Below are 12,875 nucleotides of genomic sequence, written 5' to 3'. Positions count from 1 at the left end.
TTATATTTTGACCATTAAAAAAGAGGGGGGGAAATCAACAAATTATTCATGAACAAACTTTATGATAGAATAGTCAGAGCCTTTGTTTCTTCACTTAACCACATTTTCTCTCCACCCCTTGTACTGTGGTGAAAGATTCTGCCAGCAGTACTCTCTCCAAGGCGACTTTCTGGGTAAGATGAGATCGCTTTAGCACTGGTTTAACTTGAGGTGTCCCTGGCTCATCCAAATCATTTTGTGTAGCAGGCAGCTGGAAATGCAGGTTTGAACCCTGCGGGAGAGCACAGGCAAGTAGGAATCAGCAGGCTTGCTGTAGTTGTTAGTAAAACCAGAAGCAAAAACAGGATTGCTCAAAGAGTGTTTAAAAAAATTTTAAGTTGCTGCTTCTTCCTAGACTACTTACTTCACCCTCATTTGCCTGATGAACTCCTTATCCTTCAGGAGTCATCTTGGACATTGATTCCTCTGAAAGGGGGGCACCTTTCATGCTGCTCCTCTAAGCTTCAGTTGAGCAAGTGCTCCTACACGGTTCCTATATGGTATCCTCTGTTTACCTCTATGAGAATATTTTTCTGATTTTGTCTACTTTCTACCTCTCTCCACTAAACTGTACAATTCTCAAGGACAAAGACTATATTTTAGCACACTGCCTGCACATAGTGTTTATTATATATTTAATTTTTGAATCAACAGCTACATATATAATATATACTTATCTTTATAATAAAACCTTTATAATAGCTTCTACCTGACTTTTACTCCTTATTATGTAGTATACATAGTGCCACATGGTTATCCTCAGCACAGAATGTATTCACATTTAAAATGAATAAGGTACATAATGGTACTGAAGTATTTTCCTTCAGCAATTCTTAAACCAAATATGATAAATATTTGGTTGGGGGTGGAGGGGAGGATTGCTTGTTTTTCTGGCTTCCCTGACACTCCTCTGCTCCAGAGTTTCATTTGTATCAGTAATGTAAATTACACATTAAAATTAATATTCTTATTTTAGTGTGCTTCAAGTAGTCATCTGAATTATATGCTTCAGAGGGTGATGTCTCAAAATCGTTTCATAATATTATCATTTCTAAGTTTATACAGTGATATTTCTTTTGTTAAATGTGTATTAAGGTTTCTGTTTGCTATTAAACAGTATCATAATGGAACAGAAAAAGAGTAAAGAAAGGATGAGGAAAAGAAAAATGTCTTTTCAAAGACAGATTAGCCCTTCTATTTATTCTACAAACAGAAGATATACAGTTATAAATCTTTTAATATAAAACAATTTAGAATGCAGTGATAAAGTAATATGAATGTTTAATATTTCCTTTTGTATGTTTCTGTCAATTTTGTGGAATCAACAACTGTTCATTGACCTCCTGCTGTTATATGGAAGTCATTGGTGAGATACTGAATGTAGGCAACCTGTCCTTTAAGAAGCATAAATATTGCTTATTTAAAAATATAACTTATATATATTTTTTGAAATATATCAGCTTAAAATAATCAGCCACTAGTCTCTATCTGAGAAGTATTGATAGTATGTTAGTAAATATAATAACCTGTTTTATGAACCTATATTATCTGTGTAAATCTCCAATTAATGGAATTTGTTCTAGTGTTTTGTCTTTGGTGCCCTCTTGTGGATTTTTTATAAACTGCTTGTAACAACAATTTTTAAAGGTATTTTTTTATTTTAAAATATTTGATTTTATAATCTTTATACTTTGTCAATCTTTTGACATGCTTTTGGCTGTAGGAGAAAAAAGAAAAATCATGGTTAAGGTTGCTTTTACTTTTTAATTTACTCTGTTGTATATCAGTATTGTGCACAGGGGATGTAAGATAATCTTTTGTTTGGAAACTTTTAATATAATGCCAAGAACTTGTGCAGTCTTGCTTCATGGAGCCTCTGAAGTCCTGCCCACACGCCTTCTCACCATTTAGGCTTGTACTGATGAACAAGTCTTTTATGACTTTTGGAGATCTTGAATGCTTTGATGTAACTTTAAAACATGCCTGTGAACATGCAAAAAGTTAGGATCCATGAAGGCAAAAGTTTCTGTTTGTTAAAGACAGGTATGTCAAAGGCAGCAGCTGTATAAGCTCTTAATGCTGCTCTTGAAGTGAAACAGAAGGACCACCTACTTATAGCAGTGGGAAGAAGGTTCATTCTTTGTACAGATTTTCAGATACTGTAAATCTTAGTAGCTTTTAACTGGCAAATACCAATTTATCCCTTTTTTTCAGGCTGTCAGACATTGAAGCGGTGCTTAAAGGCAGCTGTTTGAAGGAGAGTATTTTTGATTTTTCTCAGTAGTTCTTAGCTCAGTTGGGTTGAATGTGGGCCAGGTTAACCAGCTGATTCTGCTGTGGGCCATTTCACTGGTAACACGGAAACAATAGACACTACAGCGTTTATTGATAAAGAGGCAGTGGGGTAAGCGCTGTCCTATACTGTATTTGGAAGTGGAATTTGCACTTAATGCTGTGTGTGTCACATCAGTACTTTCACCTTGCTATAGCAGAGAGGTATTTTTAGTTCAGTCGTACATTGGTCTCTGACTTGATGTGAGACATACAAGCAAATAGACAATGGTACCTTTGATTTTTGCTTTTACTAATTCAAGTAATAACTCAATTTTGTTTATAGACACAGGTTAGAATGTTAGCATAACCAACAACCCCGAATTTAGTTATGCCCAGGGAGAGAAGTGAAAGATTCCTGCCATAGTTTTCCCCAATTTTATGTCCATTCCCTTGAAGTTTCACCGTGTACGCCTTGTTGATTTCTTATTTGACTCTTTCACCACAAATTGGTTGTAAGATTTCAATGCCTTCATCATGTGATGAAGTAGCAAATTCTATTAAGTCGTGTTTTAGTTTCAAATAACTGGCATTATCTATTTTCTCTTCTGTCTTCATCTATTCAAATTAGAACCTTTCACACTTTTCTCTTTAGCGTCAGTTTCACCTCTTTTAGGTTCAGAGTGTTGGAGTTATTTGATATTTGACTGTCCAGGAAGTTTCCATAATATAGTGATTCTTTTTTCATGATTTCTTTCAGATTTCACTTGTGCTTTCTGTTTCTGTAGACCTTTTCAGTACATTCTGTGATTACCTGGAGTCTGGATTTCAGCAATAACCTTCTGATTCCAAGCTCTCTTTCTCCAGTCTTCTCCTCCAATTCATCCTTAAGTTTCCAAGGTTCCTGTCACTTCTCTGCCACGCAGTTCATGCAGGTTCTTAATGTATAGAGCATTCTATAAACGGTAGGTCATTTTTTAATGCAGTCAGACTGACTTAATGCTTTCCCTTCTAGCCAGACTATTTCCACGTTTGTGCTTGTTTTTTTTTTCCAATCTAGAATGCCATTGTATACTCCTAATTTTATCCTAGAAATTTTTGTCTTAGGAAGATGCAACTTTTTAAGGGGACTAACTTAATTTTAAGGAGGGAGTCTTAATTCTGTTGTTTGCTCTTCCTACCCATTCTCTGTAGCTTGTCTATTCATTGTTTATCTTTTGGATTGTGAGTTCAACTCTAGCTCAGTTTTGTTTCTGAGAATGATGTGTGAGTTCTGGGTTGAAGATTGAGTTTAAGTCCCTACCTCAGGTGGAATTTCATTTGTTTCAATCAGGCACCCCAGGTACTTCCGTAGTGGGACTGCATTAGGCTAATTTCTCAGCATGAGGTTCCCCAGACCTTGTGGGTAGTGTTAGAAAGCTCTGAAACCCTGGCTTCACCTTCTAAAAGGCAGCATCTCCCCCCACCTCCCGTCTTTACCTAAAGCCCAAGTAAGACAGACAAGTTTGCATGTCATCTTCTTTGCCTGTGAGTACATTTTTCCTTGTTCACCCTTTCACTGAGGATGTAGACCTTCAAGATCCCCAGCTTTATGCAGGGGTTTCAGTTGCACTTTGGAGAGAATCCAAAGACTTGTCGCTTGTCCCCCTTTATCCACTAAAATGGTTACCCATCACCACCCCACCCCATCATCTTATACCCCTACGGCAGCCCTTAAGGCCAGATTTAGTTTATTCTCACTGCTTCCCAGCTCTCTTTGGGGCCCTTGTGGATTCCCTTTTGTATCGTGTATCTCAGGTATGCATTAAGAGTGTTTGTTATGTTGTTTCTTGTTTCAGTGTCATACCTGATTAACACCTCCAAGAGGTTTGAAAGATATCCAGACCACTATAATACTGCAACTTTTTGTATAATTGGTTCACTTATACATCTTACACATTCATTTTTTTCCTTAAAAAATAGTTTTGGAAAAAAAAATTTTAAAAAATAATTTTTTTATGCTGTAGTAGAATTTATACTGAATGGAATCGTCTAGTTGAATCAAAAGCATTAAGATCCCTGTTGTATGCTGTTTATGTGCTGTTGTGTAATTGTACTAGCAATAAAGATGTATTAATATTTCAAGAAGAGAAATAATTAGAATATTTTCAACTAGAAGTACATCTATTTAAGAAATAATCTATCTCATTGTTACAAATAGAAAATTATTTTTTAAAAATTTTCTCTAATTTCATTTAATGTTTGGAAAATCAATATTATAAACAAATGGAAAAAATAATGCATTCAATAACAAGTGTATGTAGGATTAGTTATAAAACTTATATACAGTAACAGTAGCTTTTATCTGCATCAACAATAATGGCTTTCTAAAGTGTTAGTGTAAATATCTTTAAAATCAGTCGAAGAGTAGATGAATATTTAGAAAATCCTTTAAAGTAGTAGATATTACATGTGTGAAGATAGCTAATGCAAAGTCTGATTATTTCTCAGACTGTTATAGCATAAATCTGTCTTAGCAATGGAGTAGGATTTCCTAATAATGTTTTCAAATATTTGTATTCCATGTGGATTTTATGATTCATAACCTGGATTATCATCAGTACTCTGTTTTGCATTCCTGGCACATGATGACCACTGATTGAAATGCTATTGTATTCCTTACTGAAATTGGCTCTTTTCTACAGTGGAGAAGCATCTGTTCCACAGACCTTTTTCTATAAAGTATCAACATGTTTTTCTTGTGCTTTTCTTTTGTGAGGAATAACAGAGTATGTGTAAATGAAGTATAACTTTGGAAAAACATTTTAAATAACTGTTTTATTGTAAAAATGCTAGAAGTACCAAATGAAATTTTAGTAATAATCTAAAATATCAAGAATAAATTCAGAGTTAATGATTTTTTAAAAGTAAAAAGTGTTACTGAAAAGTTTTTACCACCATCACCAAGTTAGTGTTTGAGTCTTCAAATTTCATTGAAACTAGTTCTCATTCCATTTGTACTTTATTAATTACTGTTTGGGTGCCACCTTTCATTAGTGAATTGAGTCCCCTATTTTTTGCGTTGCTATTTTTTTTACTGCCAATTTGTAAATTAGATTAGCATCCTTTAGCAAAGTGACTATGTAAGTGAAAATAATATGCTGTAAAAGCAATCCCTTCCAAACTTGGTTCAATGTTTTTATAATTCTATACATTGTCTGAGCCAATTGTGTGAATCCAGAGGTACAACTCTCATTATCCCTTGTAGATTCAACTCTAATATGGCATATAGGAGGACTAAAAGTATTATTTCACACCAACCAAATGGAATGTTTCTTGTTAAGTTTAATTGTCACAGCACTGAATCTTACAAGGATAAGAGACAAATGACTCACACATATAAAAATAGACTTAGTGTTTTGGGAATTAAACTGGTTGCAACCATGATAAAATAAGATATTAAACTAGCAGTCAATTTTTTATTTTATTTTATTTTTTATTATTATTATTTTTAAAGATTTTATTTATTTATTCGACAGAGATAGAAACAGCCAGCGAGAGAGGGAGCACAAGCAGGGGGAGTGGGAGAGGAAGAAGCAGGCTCATAGCGGAAGAGCCTGATGTGGGGCTCGATCCCATAACGCCGGGATCACGCCCTGAGCCGAAGGCAGATGCTTAACTGCTGTGCCACCCAGGCGCCCCAAGCAGTCAATTTTTTAAAACAACTGATAGAAAATCAACTTTTTCTCTTCCTTCTCAGTGGGGTCTACTGGAAAGATTAAATTCCAGTTTTGTTTTGTCTTTTTAAGCTTTTGAACCAAGTACAAATCAGTTTATATATGTGTATGTCAGTTTCTTTCTCTTAACTTAGCAAAATGAAACATGCTCCAACTAACCTTTAATATAAATTCAGCTAGACTTGAGAAGTGCTGTAAATAATTTTAAAGCCTTATAAGATTGGAAATTAGATCTTGGGCATTAGAATTAGAATGATCTATTTAGAATCCTTACTCCTCTGCTTATTTGTTGTATGACCTTAGACAAATTATTAAACTCATTTGAACTTCAGGTTCATCATTTGCACAATGGAGTTAATAATATCTTACAGGATTAATAAGAGGATTAATGGGAGTATCCTACAAAAAGTCCGGAGCATAGTGCTTCTGACTCACTGGTAACTGTTTTTATGATTATTAGAAAAGTGATCAACTAATAATTCTAGTAAATAGCATTATTTTCCCTCTCGAAGTTTCTTCAATAGCTATTCTATATTTTAAAATAATTCATTAGTTTAAATAAAATTCTGCTGTAGAACCTCACGTAACACTGTCCTTAGTTCTATGCTTTGGCACTACCTCATAATGAGGACTTAAACATTAGTTTAATAGCTTTGTACTGGAGCAGGCTAGGTACCAGGAAGGTAACTGTTAAGATTTGGTTACTGCCCTTGTAGATTTTAGAATCTAATGGGAGATTTGGACAAGTCAAGTGTATAGACAATTACAGTATTGTGTAGTAAGCATATGAATGGCATAAGCATGAGGTGCTATGACAGTACAGAATATGGCACCTAATTCAGTCTCGGGGCATCTGAGCTGAGAAGGGATGGCTGAGTGTAGTAGTCCTGTTAAAAAAAGAAGCTGTGATATAAAGCACTCACCCAAATTTATGTATATATGTTACATATATAATATGTATCCTTTAAGACCTAATTTAAGGGCAGCTTCCTCTGTGAGGCCTTTCTTCATTTGTTATCGGCAGAGTTAGAGGCTCTATTCTTGGTACTCCCATTGTACTTTGCCAATACTTTTCTCATAGTACTTGACAAATTGCCTTGGAATTTATTGTTTACATGGCAGTCAGTTTCTGTTAGACACCAAACTCCTTAAAAAACCAAAATGGAGCAAAACTGTTTCTTATTTATCTTTGTATCTCCAATGCCTGGAGATACTCCTTGACATATTATAAATTTACAGTAAACGCTTATTGAATGAAGTAGTAAGTGAAAATATAAATGGATCCATTCATTAAATTAATTTTTAAATAAGTACCTATTATGTGCCAGGTGTTCAAAGCATTGGGGATTGATCAGTGAAAAAGAAGCCTCTGCCTTCATCAAACCATTCTAGTGGTAAGAAGACCAGGTATAGGCTGTGAAGAATACAGAAGGATAAAAGATTGATGGAGACTTTGGTTTTAACTTGGTCAGGAAAAGTCTCACTAAGGTGGTGACATCTAAGCGGAGACTGGAGTTAAGTAAAGGATAAAGCTGTCTTGTGGAAGAGCATTCCAGGTTGAGAGATCAGCCAATTTAAAGGCTTGAGGAGGAACATGCTTAGAATGCTCAAGAAGCAGCCAAGGGGAGGCCATGGCTGGGACTTGGTGAGTGAGAAGGAATGTGATAGGAGATAGGCTTGGCAGATATCACTGAGCCAGATCACATTTGGCTGAGAAAGATTTTGGATTTTATTCTAAGTGTGATAGGAAGCCAAATGCAGGGTTTTGAGCGGGAGAATAACATGAAGTGATTGATTTATCTTTTGAAAGAATCAGTCTGCCTATTGTTTGGGAGACTAAAGTGGGCAGGAGTGGAAACCGTGAAAACTGTGCAGAGGCTGTTTTTTAAATAGTTTTTAATAGTTTATATTTTTTAACAGTTTATGTATATATACACACTATATATATGTAGTTTACATGTATAGCTTATAATTTTTAACATTTTTAATAGCTGTTTTTAATAGTATAAATAAGAGAAGATGGCGGATTTCACTAGGATGGACCTAATAATTTGTATAAGACCCTTTGGGAATAAGAGCTGGAGATATAAGCTGTTAAAATTGTAAAACTGTACCTCTAGCTTAAACATTCAAGTAGATCAAAATTTAAAGATAAGTAGGGTACATGCACTTAGTGGAGTAATGGACTAAGAAATATAAGAACTAGTTTCTTTCTTACAGCTTTGCTTTTAAATATATATGTGTCCTTGGGGAAGTCTCTTACTTTTTATGAGCCTCATTTTTTTTCAGATATAAAATGAGGTGTTGAATTATTACGGGTCCATGATTTTATAGTTCTGTGAAAAAGTAAATATATAACGAATGCTTACTGTATACGGAATACCAAATAAAACACTTGAGTAGATTCAGAGGTACTGTAAAGGCATTCTTATCTATAAGATACTTTGTTTATAAAAGATTTTACAAAACAGTTATTCACAGTATGAGATCATAAAATTAAATGCAGGAGCGTGTGATGCAGATTATAAATTCTATAGAAGTTTGGAAAAGGGGATAATTAATAAAAACTGAAGTAGCCATGAAGGTAATAGATACTTGATCTGGGACTACACCATTTAGTTGAAATGAATGGAGAGGAAAGAGCATTCTGAGTAGAGAAGAAGACATAAACAAAGAGGAAGTCTTAATGACCTAGTGTGACGTGGGTTTATTGCAGCTGGAGATTGAGTTAAGGTCAGCCTGACTAAATGGGAGGCTATGTGAACAATGGGAAAATAAGATTAGCCAGATAAAATAAAGTAATATAGAAGACATTAAAATCTAGGCAGAAATGTTTAGCTTTTAATGCAGGCAAGAACTGTGGCCATTAGAGATTTCAGTAGGATATTATGATACAATAATATTCAAGAAAGCTTGGTGTGGTATATGGACTTTGAAGAAAGTGTGAAACTACTTTGGTCCTAGTAATATATAGGCATTTTCCATGTCTTTTCTCATTTAATCATCATAACTCCAATGAAAGAAACTAAAATCTAGAGAGTTTAAATAGCTTGCCTAAAGGTCTTATATCTATTAAGTGATTTGAGCCAGGATTTGAACTAATATCTGTCTGATTCTAGAAGGTCAGAGTGGGAGAGACTGTTCAGTCAGGGAGCTTTTCCTGTTTTCACCCAAGTATGAGGTAATCAGGAATTTACTCAGCAGTAGGAATGGAAAAGAAAAGATGGAACTGGGAGAGAGATTTCTGAAGATGAACTTGCTGACTGATTGAATATGGGGAATCAAAGAGAGAATAAACCTAGGAAGACCTGTTGACTTTTTACTCTCGGGTAGGTAATGAAGAGTTTTGTTTTTTGTAATAATTACTGTTGGGAATGGCAGCAGACAGGAGAGACAAAAGAGGTAGATGAAATGATATCTGATTTGGGAATGTCAATTTTAAACGTCATTAAGCATTTTAAGTAGTAAGTAAAATCAGGAAGATTTCAAGATGTGGGAGTCTTCAACATGTTAGATAGTTGAAGCGTAAGAATGAAGAAGTCTTCTAAAAGAGACTCATGAAAGAAGCACAAAAGACTTAGAGATACTGCTGAATTTATCATGCAGGTTTAGGAAGAGGAAGGGCTATCACACAGATGAGAACAACATGGATGCTTTTGTTCTCTGTATTTGTATTTGACCTCTGTCGTTTTGCTTGTTTGTTTCTACTTAAAGTGGAATAGATATAAATGAATTTCACCGCATGATCAACTTTTTCCAAATAGCAGATCGTTTGGTCTCTCAAATAGAATTTGTTATTTTTATGGCCCTATTTCAATTTATCTTTGATGAACATTCTAAAGAGCAATTTTTTGTTTATACTTCTATACTGATTTGATCCTTCTGTGAATTTACATTTAAAAGCTAATGGCTAAAAGCAATAAAAGGTAACTTAAGATACACAGGCAACAAAAGAAAATAGATAAATTCAACTTGATCAAAATTAAGAACTTTTATGCATCAGAGAAACCATCAAGAGAGTGAAAAGACAGCCTACAAAAAGGGGAGAAATATTTGCAAATCATTATCTGCTAAGGGATTAATACCCAGAATATATAATGATCTCCTGCAACTCATCAACAAAAAACAACCTATGTCAAAAATACGCAAAGGATGTGAGTAGACATTTCTCCAGAGAAGATATGTGAATGATCAGTAAGCACATGAAAAAATGCTTAGCATCGCTACTCATTAGGGATGTGCAAATCAAACCACAGTGAGATACTGCATATCCACTAGGATGGCTACTATCAAAAAACAGAAAAGAACAAGTGCCAGTGAAGATGTAGAGAAAATGGAACTCTGTGCACTGTTGGTGGAAGCGTGAAATGGTGTAGCAACTGTGGAAAACACTGTGGTGGTTTCTCAAGAAATTAAAAAAAGAATTACCATATGGTACAGAATTGCACTTCTAGGCATAGACCCAAAAGAATTGAGAACAGGGACTCAAATAGAGACTTGTACACCAGTGTTCATAGCAGCATTATTCATAATAGCCAAAAGGTGTAAACAACCTAGTGTTCATCAACAAATGAATGGGGTGTGTGTGTGTGTGTGGGTGTGTGTGTGTGTGTAATGGAATATTATTCAGTCTTAAAAAGGAATGAAATCCTGATACATGCTACAACATAGATGAACCTTGAAGACATTATGCTAAGTGAAATAAGCCAGACACAAAGACCATATATTGCTTGATTCTGCTAATCTAAGGTACCTACAATGGACAAATTCATCATAACAGAAAGCAGAAAAGAGGTTACCAGAGATTGGGGGAAGGGAGGAATGAAGAGTCATTTTTTAATGGGAACAGAGTTTCTGTTTGGGATAATGAAAAAGTTCTGGAAATGGATGTTGGTGATGACTGCGTTAATACTATGAGTGTACTTAATGCCACAGAACTATACATTGAAAAATTATCAAAATGGTAAACTTTATGTTATATGTATTTATCATAATTTTAACAAAAAAAAAGCCAGTGGCATTTGTACAAAATTATGTAAACGTTATGGCTGTTAGAATAGTGCCAACATATTTCGTCTTTAATTGTGCTCTCTTGTATTTGTTTTGTCACCATATTTTCTGTTTTGCATTTGTTGATCATTTACCTATCTTAATCCTTATTTTATCTTTTTAATTTAAATTCAGTTAATTAACATATAGTACATTATTAATTTCAGAGGTAGAGTTCAGTGATTCATTAGTCTTATATAACACCCAGTGCTTATTACATCATGTACCCTCCTTAATGTCCATCACCCAGTTACCACCCCCCCCCCCCCCNCCCCAGCAAGTCTCAGTTTGTTTCCTATGATTAAGAGTCTCTTACGGTTTGTCTCCCTCTCTGGTTTCATCTTGATTTATTTTTCCCTCCCTTCCCCTATGATCCTCTGTTTTCTTAAATTCCACATATGAGTGAGATCATATGGTAATTGTCTTTCTCTGATTTACTTATTTCGCTTAGCATAATACCCTCTAGTTCCATCCACATTGTTGAAAATGGCAAGATTTTTCATTTTTTTTTACGGCTAAGTGGTATTACATTATATATATATATATGTACGTGTATATATGTGTATATGTATGTATGTATATATGTATGTATGTATGTATATATATGTATGTATGTATGTATGTATATATACCACTTCTTCCTTATCCATTCATCTGCCAGTGGACAACTGGGTATGTATATATACCACTTCTTCCTTATCCATTCATCTGTCAGTGGACAACTGGGCTCTTTACATAGTTTGGCAATTGTGGACATTAGTGCTATAAACATTAGGGTGCAGGTACCCCTTCAGATCACTACATTTGTATCTTTGGTGTAAATCCCTAGCAGTACAATTGCTGGGTCATAGGGTAGCTCTATTTTCAACTTTTGAGGCATCACCATACAGTTTTCCAGAGTGGCTGCACCAGCTTGCATTTCCCACCAACAGTGTAAGAGGGTTCCCCTTTCTCTATATCCTTACCAACATCTGTCATTTCCTGACTTGTTAATTTTAGCCATTCTGACTGATGTGAGATGGTATCTCATTGTGATTTTGATTTGTTTTTCCCTGATGCCAAGTGATGTTGAGCATTTTTTCCTGTGTCTGTTGGCCATTTATATGTCTTTGGAGAAATGTCTGTTCATGTCTTCTGCCCATTTCTTGACTGTTAATCCTTATTTTAAAAAACAACTAGCAGCCTTCTATTTCATCAAGCAATTTCTGTTGCTTGAGCTTTAATTACTTAAAACTTTAGATTATTTTGGATAACTTTGGCTCTAATGATAACGTTTGTATGTATGTCTTTACATTAAAGTTAGTAGTATAATAGTATTTTTCATTATTAAAAGTAAAATGTTTTTATTATATAGATTATAAAATGTTTATATAAATAATATTAAGAGGGGGATGGGCAAAATGGGTGAAAAGGAGTGGGAGCTACAGGTTTTCAGTTGCGGAATAAATAAGTCATGGAGATGAAAGGTGTAGCGTAGAGAATGTAGCCAATGGTATTGTAATAGTATTGTATGGTGACAGATGGTAGCTATGCTTGTGGTAAGCATAGCATAATATAGAGAGATGTTGGATCACTATGTTGTACACTTAAAACTAGTGTAACATTGTGTGTCAACTATACTTCGATTAAAAAAGTATATTGGGGCGCCTGGGTGGCACAGCGGTTGAGCGTCTGCCTTCGGCTCAGGGCGTGATCCCGGCGTTACGGGATCGAGCCCCACATCAGGCTCCTCTGCTATGAGCCTGCTTCTTCCTCTCCCACTCCCCCTGCTTGTGTTCCCTCTCTCGCTGGCTGTCTCTA

The 12,875-nt window shown here is 35.0% G+C and overlaps 1 protein-coding gene across 1 annotated transcript in view; it reads left to right on the top strand.

The window, feature by feature from the left end:
• STK3 (serine/threonine kinase 3) overlaps nt 1-12,875 on the top strand; it is a 261,084-nt gene that overhangs the window by 166,827 nt on the left and 81,382 nt on the right. The gene's annotated exons all lie outside the window — the stretch shown is intronic.

The sequence above is a fragment of the Ailuropoda melanoleuca genome, chromosome 9, assembly GCF_002007445.2.
Source record: "Ailuropoda melanoleuca isolate Jingjing chromosome 9, ASM200744v2, whole genome shotgun sequence".
Classification (NCBI taxonomy): domain Eukaryota; kingdom Metazoa; phylum Chordata; class Mammalia; order Carnivora; family Ursidae; genus Ailuropoda; species Ailuropoda melanoleuca.
The sequence above is the reverse complement of the archived record's forward strand: the minus strand, read 5'-3'. Positions and strand labels throughout refer to the sequence as shown.